The sequence below is a fragment of the Delphinapterus leucas genome, chromosome 4 (genome assembly GCF_059928025.1).
Source record: "Delphinapterus leucas isolate spDelLeu-1000000601 "Yukka" chromosome 4, BTC_Dleu_Yukka2, whole genome shotgun sequence".
Taxonomy (NCBI): domain Eukaryota; kingdom Metazoa; phylum Chordata; class Mammalia; order Artiodactyla; family Monodontidae; genus Delphinapterus; species Delphinapterus leucas.
The window spans coordinates 9,420,678-9,436,092 of NC_143132.1; the positions used below are offsets into that span (position 1 = coordinate 9,420,678).

Below are 15,415 nucleotides of genomic sequence, written 5' to 3' on the forward strand. Positions count from 1 at the left end.
ATACCTTTTCACATGCATCCATTTCATCATTCGTTCAACAGCTATTTACCAAGTGCCTTCTTTTCACTATACACTGGCCTTGGTAATCAGGGTATAACGGTGCACAAACCAGACATAGTCCCTGCTCTCATTGGGCTCACAGGCTAGTAGAGGAGCAATTACAACAGTCACAATGGTGAGGTGGGGGGGTGTGATAAATGTAGACTGAAAGGAGAGCACTGAAGAAAGAGATACAGTTCCATGAACATATGGAGCCATGCTGAACCACATGGAACGTAAGAATCTGACCAAGATAATTTCTTAGGGAGCAGTTTTTGAGCAGAGATTTGAAGGGCAAGTAGGAATTGTCCAGACAGAGGTGGGGTTAGGCGAAAGAGATTGTCTGGGAGGGGGAAGAGCATGAGCAAAGACCCTGTGACAGGAGTGGGCATATACTTGAATGGAGACCCTGGCTGGAGCTCAGAGTAGGTAAAAGTCTGTGAGGTCAAATCATGGTGAGTGTTCTAGGCCATGCTCAATGTTTCCTCCTTTACCTGAATAATAGGAAGCCAAGGAGGAATTTAAGGTGGAATGTTGAGTTTTGAGAAGATCATTCTGGAAACCATGGGGAAGAGATTAGGGCAGGTTCAGGGAGGATGCTGGGGCGTAGTTCATGCAAAAAATGTCAGTGTCTTGGGTTTGTACGTTGGTGGCCATGGAATTGGAGAGAAGTGAAGAGACCTAATTATTATTAGAAGGGAAAATGGACAGGAGTTGGTGATGAGTTGGCTGTGATGTGTGGGTGGGAGGTGGAGAAAATGGTGCCAAGGGTGGCCCCTCAGATTCTACTCAACAAAACTGGATGTAGGAAGGACCATTCCCTGAGAGAGGAGACACAGGAGGAGGGAAGAAGGACTGGGACTGGGAGAGACGATCTTAAGATCAGATTTGGACAAGTGGCATTTAAGATGCCACATGGAATTTATGGTTCTGAAATCCATAGGTGAGATCTGGGCTGGAGATACACATTTTGAAGTTATCTGTAAATATCCAGTTGGATGTTCAAAATTCTCCAGGTGGGCTCAGTTTGGTTGTATTTAAGTCAGGATACTGTACTAAATTTACAAGGCAGCGAAATTACTTCACACGTCTAAATTGTCTGCTGGTGAGAGGACGATTGTAAGCCGCAGTGGTCTTCACCCACTGAGGGTGAAGTAACAAACATAATTTTTACTCTTAAATCAGTATCTCTGTAAGCCTTTCTGTGCTTTGGAGCAATTCCTTTCACAAATGATACTACCTTATCCCAAGCCACACTCAAAGAGGAAACATTGGGTTGGCCAAAAAGTTCGTTTGGGTTTTTCTGTACCATCTTATGAAAAACCCGAACGAACTTTTTGGCCAATGCAATAAATGGTGGCAAGCATGGCGATGGGCTGAAGAAGCAGCCTGTATGGGTTTCACGTGGTGCATCTATTGTTTCAGACATCCTTACTCAAACATCTTGGAAGAATCTTAGCTCATGCTCCCATGCTACATCAGTAGTGCCCAGCTATTAACTGCAAAAGTTTAAAAAATCTTTAAAACAACAATCCCCAAATTGTTTTAAAAAATGCAAAATAGGGCTTCCCTGGTGGCGCAGTGGTTGAGAGTCCGCCTGCCGGTGCAGGGGACACGGGTTCGTGCCCCGGTCTGGGAAGATCCCACGTGCCGCGGAGCGGCTGGGCCCGTGAGCCATGGCCGCTGAGCCTGCGCGTCCGGAGACTGTGCTCCGCAACGGGAGAGGCCACAACAGTGAAAGGCCCGCGTACCGGGGAAAAAAAAAAAAAAAAAGCAAAATACTTCTTACCTCTCAACATTTTCAAGGATCCCCAAACCATTTAATATTTTGAAAAGACTTGGTCTTATAACATAATAAATTACATTCTAAAAGTTGAGTCATTGATACGGGGCATAATATTACCACTACCACCACAATTACTGACCACTAGGCTGGACATTAACTCACTTAAATCTATTTGGTAGGTGGTGTTGTTTCTCCCATTTTCCAGTGAGAATATGGATGCTTTCAGAGGATACAGAGCTAGTAAATGGCAGGATAAGGATTTGAAATGAGTTGTGCCTGACTCCTAAGTCAGTGACCTTTAGCAGAGGGGGGCTCACTTTTGGGGACTTGACACTTATTTTATTACTTATTTTCTTTTGCCCCATAGATGGTTCACTCTCTCTGTAGAATTAGACCTTTTGAATGGGACTTTTTTCCATTCCTGCTTTATTTAAACAGTCAAAATGTAGACTAGCCACCTGAAAAATAGGGTTTTGAAGGTGGTCTGTTAACCCATTACCCCCTCCTCTTTCTAAAGTGTCGTGAAGACAAAAGCCACCATATGAATGCTAGCTATCATTGTCTTCATTCAGAACCATGAAAGAAGCTGCTTGTTGGAGATGAGTGAGCCTCTGTCTCTGAAAACTGAATTTTTGTTTCTTAGCTGACATATATGGAACCAGAACTCTTCCATGGTGGGAAAGATAAATCCCTTGATTCTGAAAAATGAATTTGAGGGGTGGTTGGTTGGAGAGCTCAGCTATTGTGTTGGGTCCTAGTCTGAGGGGTGGAAGAAAGAGAGAGAGAGAGAGAGAGAGAGAGAGAGAGAGAAGAGGAGAGGAGAGGGGAGGACAGGTACTCCTCAGATATTTGTTTCAGTTGGGAAATAGGGACACTTTATGTGCGGAATCTTATACTTACCATACATAGTGCTTTTTGCCCAGAAGGCTGTCACAAGAATGCATTCTTTTTTTCTTTCTTGTCCACACCCATCAATGATAATCAACGCCGCTTGGGTGATTCTGGAAGCTAGTCTAAACCAGCTATGCTACTTAATAGTTGTGGGAATGGGTAGAAGAATAGTTTCTTCATTGAAAACTAGTAGAGGAATTTATAGGCTGTCGGTGTAATTAGCCGTGAAAGATTTGGCAGGGACATGAAACTGACATTCTTCTCTCATCTTTTAACCCTGCCTCTTTCCATAACTGGCACATCTCCCCATGTCCTGGCATTGTTGTCGTGTTGTTCTGCTCTTTGAATCTCTGCCCTGGCTTGGTTGTTCTGAAACCTATGTTGTCCTTTCCTCTGTGTTTCTGTGAGCTCTGTTAATTGCCCCTCCACTTGATACTGTATTTGTTTCTCTAACCTTCCTTTACTAAGATACGGATCCACCTGAGCAATTATGTCAGACAGGCATTCTGCCGTTTTACATCTGTGCTTGCATGGATGTGTATGATTTAAGGCCTAAAAATATATTTTATCAGTTACTGGCTATAGAAAGTCAAGTTTGACCCAGTTAGAAGTTATCAGCACTACTTAAAAGAATAGGCTTATTTACCTATATACATTTGAAATATGTATATTTGGGGGATAAAGACTACTTTGAAATTTGAGGTTCAATTGTCATGAGTTTGCTTAGGTACTCACTTTGAATAAAACCAACAGCCTCGGGGGCTTCCCTGGTGGCGCAATGGTTGAGAGTCCGCCTGCCGATGCAGGCGACACGGGTTCGTGCCCCGGTCCCAGAAGATCCCACGTGCCGCGGAGCGGCTGGGCCCGTGAGCCATGGCCGCTGAGCCTGCGCGTCCGGAGCCTGCGCTCCGCAGCGGGAGGGGTCGCAGCGGTGAGAGGCCCACGTACCGGAAACAAACAAACAAACAAACAAACAAAAACTAACAGCCCATGGAAAATTATGACTGTTTGTTTCCGTTTGGATTAATGCTGCTTATAGAAAATAAGTTCCCAGACGGCAGGGGCTATAGCTCATGGATATTTACAGCACCCGCTGTGAAAGAATGCCCTGTTCTTAGTAGACACTGAAATGAATGTTTTAGAAATAATGATAGTTTTGCAGTTCCTCAAAAAATTAGACATAGAATTACCAGACGATCCAACAATTTCACTCCTAGGTTTATACCCCAAAGAATTGAAAACAGATACTTAAATACATGTACACGAATGTGCATGGTAGTGCTAATTCATGACAGCCAAAAGGTGGAAACAACCCAGATGTCATCAACAGATGAACAGATAAACAAATTGTGGTATAAACGTACAACGGAATATTACTCAGCCTTAAAAAGGAATGAAATATTGATACACACTACGATATGGATGAATCTTGAAAACATTATACTTAGTGAAAGAAGCCAGACACAACAGGTCCCACATTGTATGATTTTGCTTATGTGATACATCCAGGATGGGTAAAGCCATAGAGACAGAAAGCCGATTAGTGGTTGCTGGAGCAGGGGAGAAGGGAAATAGGCGTTAACTGCTTCGTGAATAAGGGGCTTTTTTTGGGTAATGAAAATGTTTCGGATCTAGAGGGAAGTGGTTCACAATCCTGGGACCATACTAATTGCCACTGAATTGTGCACCTTAAAATGGAAAATTTTATGTTACGTGAATTTCACCTTAATAAAGGTAAGGAACCACAGCAAACACCCACTGAGCACTTGCTGTGAAGCAGGCATCGTATTAAGCATTTCACATAATTCTCCCGTCGAGGTCACATGCCCCTCTGTGATGGGTGATGAATTCCTTCCATTTTACAGATGGAGACCCTGACGGAAGCCCAGAGAAATTAAGCAACATACTCTCCTTCTGACAAGCTTTCCAGAACCTCGCATTCCCAGAGTTAAGTATGGTGACTCGAAGAAACTTGGAGGTAGGTGGTTCTGAACTGCTTCAAGTGTGAAAGAACACCTCTTGGCTCTGAATTTGGACACTGGGTGGTCAGGGACTCAGAGGCTGTGGTTCTGTGTTTAAAAGGAATGTTTGCAGTTCTGGGTGGATGCAGAGGTGCGCTTTAGAATTCTTTGTGGATGATGAAATTTGAAAGGCCAGGGAGACTTCCTGGTGGGATCTCATGATTAGGGGTTTCCTGGAGGGGAGTGTAGGCAGGCTGCTGTTAGGATGGACACACAGGGTCTTTCAAAGTGGCCTTTGGTTCTGAATTCACACTTGACTGGTCACTCCTCAAGTTTCCTTGTAAATTTTTCATTTATAAAATTTTAGCATATAATCTCATTGAATCAGTGGCTAGGGATTTAAGGATCTTCAGATACGCAGGCCGTGAAATATCTGGGTTGACCGTATTTCCCATGTTCTGTTTTTCCCCTGTGGTTTGCTAAACATGATTTTATAAAGACTTTTCTATTAGGACCTGCCTACCATACTGGGGTACTTTTTTCTTTCTCCATTTATTTGCTCCCTCCCTCTCTCACTTACACATTCACTTATTCATTAACTCACTCACTTACTTATTCACTTGCTCACCCACTTTTTCCCACTAGCTCGCACATTCTTTAGTTCACGAACTCCTTGATTGATTGAGTCATTTAATCTATATAAACAATACATGAATTTACATTCCCACCAACAGTGCAAGAGGGTTCCCTTTTCTCCACACCCTCTCCAGCATTTATTGTTTGTAGATTTTTTGATGATGGCCATTCTGACTGGGGTGGGGTGATACCACATTGTAGTTTTGATTTGCATCTTTCTAATAATTAGTGATGTTGAGCAGCTTTTCATGTGCTTCTTGGCCATCTGTATATCTTCTTTGGAGAAATGTCTGTTTAGGTCTTCTGCCCATTTTTGGATTGGGTTGTTTGTTTTTTTGATATTGAGCTGCATGAGCTGCTTGTAAATTTTGGAGATTAATCCTTTGTCAGTTGCTTCATTTGCAAATATTTTCTCCCATTCTGAGGGTTGTCTTTTCATCTTGTTTATGGTTTCCTTTGCTGTGCAAAAGCTTTTAAGTTTCATTAGGTCCCATTACAGCCACTATGGAGAAGAGTATGGAGATTCCATAAAAAAAACTAAAAATAGAACTACCATAAAACCCAGCAATCCCACTACTGGGCATATAGCCTGAGAATACCATAATTCAAAAAGAGTCATGTACCACAGTGTTCATTGCAGCTCTATTTACAGTAGCCAGGACATGGAAGCAACTTAAGTGTCCATCGATGGATGAATGAATAAAGAAGATGTGGCACATATATACAATGGAATATTACTCAGCCATAAAAAGAAACAAAGTTGAGTTATTTGTAGTGAGGTGGTTGGACCTAGAGACTGTCATATAGAGTGAAGTAAGTCAGAAGGAGAAAAACAAATACCGTATGCTAACACATATATATGGAATCTAAAAAAAAAAAAATGGTTCTGAAGAACCTAGGGGCAGGACAGGAATAAAGACGCAGACTTAGAGAATGGACTTGAGGACGTGAGGAGGGTGAAGGGTAAGCTGGGGTCGAAGTGAGAGAGTGGCATGGACATATATACACTACCAAATGTAAAATCAATAGCTAGTGGGAAGCAGCCACATAGCACAGGGAGATCAGCCTGGTGCTTTGTGACCACGTAGAGGTGTGGGATAGGGAAGGTGGGAGGGAGACACAAGAGAGAGGAGATATTGGGATATATGTATATGTACAGCTGATTCACTTTTTTATAAAGCAGAAACTAACACACCATTGTAAAGTAGTTATACTCCAATAAAGATGTTAAAAAAATAGCAATACATGAAAAGTCACTTGTAAAAATGCAAATGGTATAAAAATACATCAAGCTAAATGTGAGAGTCCTCTTGGGCTGAGTCTCCCAGCTCTCTCTCCATCTCATTCTGGGCTGCATCAGGACCACCTCTCCTTCACGGTTCATAGTTCGGTGTGCAGGCTTCAAGACTTCTTCTAGACATTTATTTTATATGTAGATGTATACTGTAAGGGTTTCCCCACATTGTATATCATAATGATAATGGATTCCTGTTCTGGAAAGTCTTTTTAAAACAACACCTATCAAGTTTTTGACTTTTAAATTTATTTTAAAGCAGTTTTATCGTAAAACTTTGTAGAACTTTGCCAGTCACCCTAGAAATTCCCTCACTCCCACCAAAAGTAATCGCTTTTATGGATATTATGGTATTAAATTTGTTGCATCATTATGGTTTAATCCAAAGTATGCAGCCCTACACACTATAGGTTTTGCTCACTAAAAAATTTTTTACATTTGAACCTGAAGAACCTGGGCCCTCTCACCTGTGGAGTATCCCTCAGGCTGGAGTTTGCTGACTGCACACTCATGGTGCAGATCTGTCCTCCTATAAATTGGCATCTGGATCCAGAAGTCTTACCAGGTCCAGGTTTAGCCCCTGGACTAGAATATTGTAGGTGGTGCTGTTTTCTTCCATCACATACATGCTCATTTCTCCCTTGTTTTTCATATGATGTACACTGTCTAGGTCTGTTCATTCACTGAGCACTGCAGAATGCTGATGTTCTAATTACCTCATTTAGTTTTTGTTTATCCCAGCTATATTAGCTGGGATAATTTTATAAGGAGATACCATCTTTCATCTACTATTTGGTTACCTGGTGGTATAGTTCATATAGGAAAGTAATATAAATATTTGGCACTCTCCTTTTACTTACTTAGTTTTCAAGATAATGTATGGGTTCCTTGTCATCCTTGAAAGTTGACCAGTTAGGTTTTTAAAACATGTCATTATGAGCTCATGGATTTAAACGTATTTGACGAGTTTCAATCTATAGCAATTCTCATCCTCATGGGGGTTCACATTGTCCCATCTTTGACCCAGAGAAGCTCTTCAAGTTAGGCCTCTATAACCAGTTACTCTTGTGTCTTCTTGAAATGAATCTAGAACTGAGTTCATCACCATTTCTAGGCTTTTCCAGTGGACAGAGCTAGGAAAACACATATGTATGTATATGTCTATATCTATGTCTGTTTATCTATCTGTCTATCTATCTACCTATTATCTAAGATAAAATGCCTTGTGAATTCACACTGATTTCTAATTCAAGTTAAAGACTACAGTGTTTGTACTTTACCTCCTCTGTACTGCATGTGTATCTCCTTTATTTCACACCAAAAACCTTAGTTCTCAAGCACAGAGAATTAGAGTGGTAGAATTAGAACTTCCCATAATTACTCACTTGCTTTATTCCATAGTATATACACAACAGTCTCAGAATAACTACATAATGCTATTACCACTAATTATGATTCCTGAAAATGGTTAACTTCATTTTGTCACATATGCTACCTTCATTCTCCCTCTGTTTTTTATGGTTTTACTATATACTTGTAGGCAGATCTATATTTATATAGTCATATAGACTATAAAGTCTCCCTTTATGAAGTCTCATTAAGTTTTAGTTCTTCAAGTAACCCCATGTCAAAATGCTCACCACCTGCCTTGTGTGCATGCTTCTCTAGTCATTTTGGTTGTCTGAAGCTTGTGCTCTAGTAAATTCCTCAGGAAGAACTCAAGGGAATATTTTCTGAGACTCTTCATGACAGCAAGTTTCTCTGCTCTTTACACATGAAGGTGGTCGGTATTGCTGAACATATGTCAAATCAGTGCTATGTGTGATGCGGGATTTTCCTTTGCTCTCAAGGTCACTATTTGGACAATTGGCCAAATTTGAATAAAGTCTGCATAATAGGTATTGGACAATAGTATTGTTAATTTTCTTACTTGGATAATGATATTGTGGTTATGTAAGAGAATGTTCTTGTTTTTAGGAGACACAAACTTCAGTGATTAGGGATAAAAGTGCATCATGTCTGGAACTTATGTATCTAGCTACACACGCAAGATAAATGGTAATATTTGGGGAATCTAGGTGAAAAGTACATGGGAATTCTAAATTCATTATACTATTCTTCAACTTTTCTGTAAGCCTAAAATTATGTTGAAATAAAAAGTTAATGTATAGATATGCTTTTCTCAATAGACATATAAATATGTACCTATGCGTATTTATGCTAGCATTCATAACTTTACTGGTACAATTTTACTGTATCTTTTGAGTTACATATTGTTTCAAAGATAAGTAGTAGAGACGTTTTATGTTTAAGAACTTATTAATATATTTGGCACAATAAAATATGGCATCTCAATGATGGATCCAGAAAATACACAGGGAAGAAAGACATAAGTGTCTTCTTTGTGAAGAAAAAGAATCCATTGACAATGCAGAGATACAGAGATTCATTCTTGATTCATTTTTCGTAGATGTTCATTTCCGCCATATTTTCTTAATCATGAGCTGAGACCTTGTTCCTTTCTTCTGCTACTTTTCTCCTTTAAAGCCAAATAAACATGACCAGACTTTTATTATTATTTTGCATTGAGTGTCTCAAGAAGGTTTAGATTGGTGGTTTCAGAGTAAACAAACAAGGGACAGATGCGAGAGAAATGCATAACTCGATGGACTTTAGTGTGTATCAACTTTCTTAGGCAAATTCATAAAAAAACAGGTTTCTCCTCACTGTACTGTGTCCTTAGGGACTAATGTTCTATAAAGGGGGAACGATTTCCCAGGAAAAGTAACTCTGGGAAGACGTTATGGATTTTAGAACCATTTCACATCCTTGCTGTTTTTTTAAGGCTTATGGAGACAGACCATTGTGTAGCTAGTGAGGTATGTGTGTGGGTGCTCCCTGATGGGTTATGTTCTTGTCCTGATATCGTGGGCACAGGTGGATGTAAGTGCCCTCATGCTTGGATATCCTGGATCCTTTGTCCAAAATATGTTCATCTTTTCCACTAGATGTCAAATTCTTGAAAAGTGGAAGCACGCCTTAAAGATACGACACAGATCTTCGTCATCTGCAGCTCACGGGCTGTCTTTGAAGCTTCTTTCTATGGCAACAGCTTGAAATTCAAAATTGCACTTTTCTGTGGACACATGACAGTTAGGTTCCCAGGCCAGCTGACTGAAATTTGCCAAGGCCGCCATGTTAATTTCTGTAGTATTGAAGCAACGCTACAGACCCTAATCACCAGGTGTGCCTGTGTTCCAGAGAAGTGTCTCTCAATCGGGCCAGGGAAGGCAATTTCTTAAGGCCCTGCTGGCTGCATACCGAACACTATCCCTGCACTAATATCCTTGGAGCGTAGCTCTTTTCTTACTCCTCTGCTCAATGGCGTGCATGCTCCTTACTGACTACCAAACATAGACACGCTCTTCAGGAAGTATTCAAGGCCTTCAACCGCATGCTCCATCTTTCCCGTCCCACTGTGTGCTATTTCCCCACCTGGACACATGCCACTGAAGGCTTGCCTGAACATGCCCCAGGCTTCCTTGGTTTCCCACCTTCGCTTATTCTGTTCTTGGCACCCCAAATCAGTTCCCATTTGTGTCTTCCTAAGAGATGCCTCTTCTTTGCTGGCTCATCTCATATGCCACCTCCTTTCCTGACTTCTCCCAACTAGAATGCATCTTTCCCTTTTGTGTACATCCTCATCCTGTCTTATGACATATAATATGATTTTTATGGGATAATGTTTTTTAGACTATTATCAATTATACTTGGAGGGCGGGGATCCTTGTCTTACCCACCACGGAGGATCCAGCAATGCCTAGTACTGTGCTTGGGGTATGGTGGCTACACAACAAATCCTAAGGGTGTTGAACAGCTTCCCTGCCTCCCTGCTGCCTGCCACCCCCATCATCCTTATACTGAGAGGGGGTGGGCTGTATGTGCAAGTGGTGGTAGGAGGCCAGGGAGGGGAGCTGTCTTTGTTGCTTTCCAAACATTAATATCCACAGACGGCTCTAAGTGCTGTCTACCTTTGGCTCTGAGTCAGATATAATAAAGCAAAATCAGCCATTACGAGTAATGCTTTCTAACTTTTGTTGTAAGACTCACAAAAGGCGCTTGCTATCCATGACTGGTGTCAGATACAATAAATATAATTAATTTCTGGAAACACATAGATGAAATTACTTAAATCATGGCTTAATTTGTTTCCAGCCCTCCGGATTTCCTGGGCGGAGAGCAGACCACGTGGCCCTTTGCTGGGAAGAAGCAGCAAGCTCTTCTCCCAGGTTTGGCTGTAGGGACAGTGACTCTTTCTGGGCCTTTTAAACTGGAAAGTGGAAAACATTGGGCTCTCCATATCCATCTCTTGGGGACTCACTGAAAGAAAGTTTATTTGAGCAGGAGAGGTGACCTCTCTTTTCATCTCTGATTATATTTTCACATCTAATAAAGTCAAGAGTGGACTTTGCACCTGCTTCCCTGAGTACAAATCCAATGAGACCACAGTCCTGGAAGTGAGTGGCACTGAGTTCTTTCCTCCAAGTTAGTATTGCCAAGGGACTCCTTGCCATGGGCCATTATGGCTTTGGAGCTACTGCAATGTAAAAATCATTGATTTTATGAGTTAGAGGCATTCTTAGTGTTCATCCAGTCCAAGAGCCCCATTTGACAAATAAGAAGGCAAGCCTTGGTGAGCTGGGGGTCACATCATGGCTGAGTGTCAGTGGCTGGGTGAGAACCAGCTCTGCTAGGATCTTTTCTACCTCATGGACTTTTCTCAAATACTCCTCCAGGTGAGATTCTTTTTACTATTTCATAGATTCCATGATGGAAAGATTTGGTCAACAAGACCATGAAGCCCTTGCGTCTATTTAACTAATATTTATGGAGGGCTTACTATAGGCCAGGCACTTTCTAGGTGCTAGGAATACGATGATGAACAACACATATACAATGGCTGCCCCGGCGAATCTTCCACTTTACTGGGGCAGCCAGATACTAGAAAGATTAGTTTAATGAATTTTGATGAGTGTTGTAAAGGTCAGGTGTAGGGTGCCTGGAACCTCTAACTAAAGGGGCAGGGTTTGGCTGGAGGAAACTGAACTTATTTTAAGTAAAAGGAACAGCGTGTGCAAAGGCCCGGAGTTCAGTGAGAGCTTTCTCTCTGCTTACCCTCATGTCCATAGTTACTCTAGACTCCTTCATGGCCACACCCTGCTTCTCTCTCCAGCCTCATCTCTCCTGCCTGCATGCTAAAATACACCTCAGCATTGTTTTTCAATTCTTTGCCCAAGCTTTTCTTTATTTTCATGCCTTTGCACATTCTGTCTCTCTACTGGAAATGTGAATTGCTTCCAGCTCCACTCATGCATTAGGATTCAGCTTTCAGTCTGACCCTCCTGGACTGTTTTAGCTAATTCTCCTATAAGATATCATAACACCCTGTGTATCCTTCCACAGACGTCAATGTACTTGTGTATTTGCTTATCTGTGTCCCTTGCTGGCCTGTGAGCCTTCTGTGGGGCTCAGAGGTGTGTCTTATTTGTCTCACTGTGCCTCACACAGTGTGGAACTTGATAGTTGCTCCCAATACATGTTTGTTGTATCAACAGATAAAGAAATATAGGCCTCTTGACTCCAGCCCAATTCTCCTTTCTGCCTCCTTTTCCTTTATGTTGTCTGTTGCTCCATACATCTATCCTTCCTTCTATCTATCCAACAGACATTTTTGAGAATCTGCTATGAGCTTGGCCTTGAAGCTGCTCATGGTCTAGCATAAGAGTTGGATGGGCAATTAGATAAAAGATAGTTTAGCAGGGTACTTGATGTCATAGGCGTTTAAACAAAGGGCTCCAGAGTGTCAAAGGTGGACCCATATGTCTGTCTGGGATAATCTGGGAAGGCTTCACCAAGGTAGTGCTGTCTGAGCTGGGTCTTGAGAGATGAGGGAGATTTGCCCAGTGTGGAGCTATGGAAAGTAAGAAGTTCAGTGTTCACGGAATGGAGGGTGTGTACCTGTTGGGGGTATGGGGAGTGAGGATGGGGAAGGGTGTGTGGCAAGAAGAGAGAGCAGTGAAGGCCCCATGGAAAACGCTCTTGCTTGCCTCTATAAGCAATATGAGTTTTATTGTGTAAGCCCTGGGAACCCTACTGAGGTTTTTCAGCAGGGGAGATCTCCTCTGTTTTGTAGGAAGCTGATGGTACCTCCCTGGGGCCATCCTAAGAGAAATCAGGGAGATAACAAAGGCAGACCCTGCAAGTGGGTTTTCAGTGCTGGTCTGCCATGTGGTCCCCTGTTCTTCAGCTGCCTTCTCTTTCAGCATCCCCTAGCTTGGGGGTCACCACAGGAGGAAAGAAGCAAAGGTTAGAGGGGTAACTGGCTCATTTGCAAGGATTTGTCTGTCTCTTTTACCTCTGGAGGAATGGCACTTTTGAAATAGTAGTGATTACCAGCCCTTTATGTTACTTATCAGGCATCCCATATTGTTTGGCATTGACTTAAAAATATGCATACCAAGTCTTCCTATTTCAGAGCTGATGAAAGGACTCATTCTTCCAGGACTCCTCTTGTTGTTATAACAACAATGGCAAATCTCTCTGCTGACTGATTGGAGGAGGCCATTGAACTTGACAGTAATAATTACTGAACAGAATGTTTACATCAGGGTACCTGTGAACCATCCAAGTGCTTCAACTGCACAATTAACAGGACCAGCTAAAAGTCTACATCATTGTCATAATATTTACTCTGAAAACTCACAGTTGGACTAAAGTTTCTATCGCAGGCTCTGCTGACATCAAGGAATCTTAAACTTCCTTTTTGACAGGGAGGTTTATGGGGCCATACATCGGCAACCAAAACACAGTTCCTCTTGCAGATGCCCATTGAATTCATGGGCTATTAACGATTGATGTTGGATTAGAGATCATCTATTCAGTTGTTTCTAAACTTGGCTGAGCCACAGAATCTACCAGGGAGACTTTAGAAATTTCTGGATTCCTGAGCTCCACCTCTGGGTACCAGGACGTTGTCGATATATTTTCTTAAATGCAAAGGTTATTCTTCCAGTTATGAGAACTGCTGATCTCATTTTGAGGATGCTGAGGGCTACAGGATTGAAGTCACTTGGAAGGTTAAACCAACCCAGAAGCCTCGGCCTCTCTGAGTGGAAGAGAGGGATACTAGTGACCCCTGGGGAACACTTTTGTTAATAAAATGCTTTTGTTAAAACAGTCTCAATTTTGACTTCAAGGGAGGCACCTTCACAGTGTTCCTAAGAGTGGATTCTTTGACTGCCCTCCTAGAAACTCTCTCGGGTGCTTGTTAAGAATTCAGATTCCTGGGATCTCCTGTAGACCCACCGTATCAAAAGCTCTGAGGGTGGGGCCCCAGGAATTTGTATTTAAACCCACCCTTCATGTGTTTCTGATGCACATCAAAGTTGGAGAGCCATTGGGTTTTCTCTCCTTTTGTATCAATTGGCACCTCCCTGTTTGTGGCTGATTGGTCAGTGCCAGCTGACCTCACGGGAACTGAAAAGTGCCAACCAGGAACACGTCCAGTGCTCATTCCTTGTGCCACTTGACGCTGTGGACTGCACAATCTTGAAATGCTCTATCCGGTGATTTCCATGTCCACCCCCCTTTCTCTATGTCATCCTCTGTCTTGCTATATCATCCTTGGACTTACCTCGTTCTTGGACTCCTCTTCTTCCCCCGCCCCTCCTGAGCAATCACACATCTCTCTTGATTCCTTTACAATAGCAGTGATGATTTCTGACTGCCTTTCACCAGCCCAGACTCATTCCCTGAGCTTCAGCCCCACCTGTACAACAACTTGTCCAGTACCTGCATTTGGATGTCCCACGGTCCCCTCAAATCCACCTGGCTGAATGGAGCTCATGAACCTCCCTGAACACCTGTTCTCTCCACTACTTGAGTTGATGGTGTTGCCATTCATCCACTTAGAACCCCAGACTCTTTCCTTTCACTTTACTTCCATCCATGAGCAAACCCTGCTGATTCGGGCTGTTAAATATACCTGAGTCAATTATATCTCAATAAAACTGGAAGAAATATACCTGAAATCTATTGTCTCTTTTCTCTCCTTTATGCCATTGACTTACCCCGGACCTCCATCATCTCTCACTGGGGACTTACGATATCCTTTCTAAGCTAATCTTCCCACCAGTCTTGTTCTCCCTAATCCATCAACCACATTGTCTCCAGAGTGATCTTTTAAACATCTGGCCACACCACTCCTTGTGATTAAAACCCTTCAGAAACTCTGCATTGCCTTCAGGACTCCTTAGTGTGCTACTCAAGGTCTTCTAAGCTCTGCCTGTTCCTCCACTTAGCGCCTGTTCATCACTTCCCCTCTCTTTCCCTGGGACTTTACATTCTAGCCATTCTGAGTTACTCTGCTCCCTGGAGCCTTGAGGCATTTTCAGAGGAAATTCCCAATACCTGGGGCATCTTTCTATCATTCTTTCCTTCTCTCTCCCTTTCTGTCTATCCATTGAGTCCCTAAGCATCCTTCTAGATGCAACTCTGTCCCTCTGAAACCTTGGTTGACCTTCTGGCAGGGGTGTGGCCTCCACACTGTTCACCATCCCATCCCATCCCCACCTCCATCATAAATCTGTGTGTGCAGATTTGTTTGCACGCCTACTACCCCTCCTTGACTAGACCCATCTATTACGTCCAGTGCTGAGAATTGTGACTGGTTCTTAGTAGGTCCTTAATTAACACTTCTTGGGGGAATGAATGGATGATTTATTCATAGTATCTGACTTTTAGAACCAT

The 15,415-nt window shown here is 42.4% G+C and overlaps 1 protein-coding gene across 4 annotated transcripts in view; it reads left to right on the top strand.

Annotated features, from left to right (window-relative positions):
- SETD4 (SET domain containing 4) overlaps positions 1 to 15,415 on the top strand; it is a 360,859-nt gene that overhangs the window by 180,446 nt on the left and 164,998 nt on the right. For all 4 annotated transcript variants that reach the window (XR_016392952.1, XR_016392953.1, XR_016392955.1 and 1 more), the window contains one exon: positions 4,582 to 4,694. The gene's annotated coding sequence lies outside the window, so the exon portion shown is untranslated. The remainder of the gene's footprint in view (positions 1 to 4,581; positions 4,695 to 15,415) is intronic.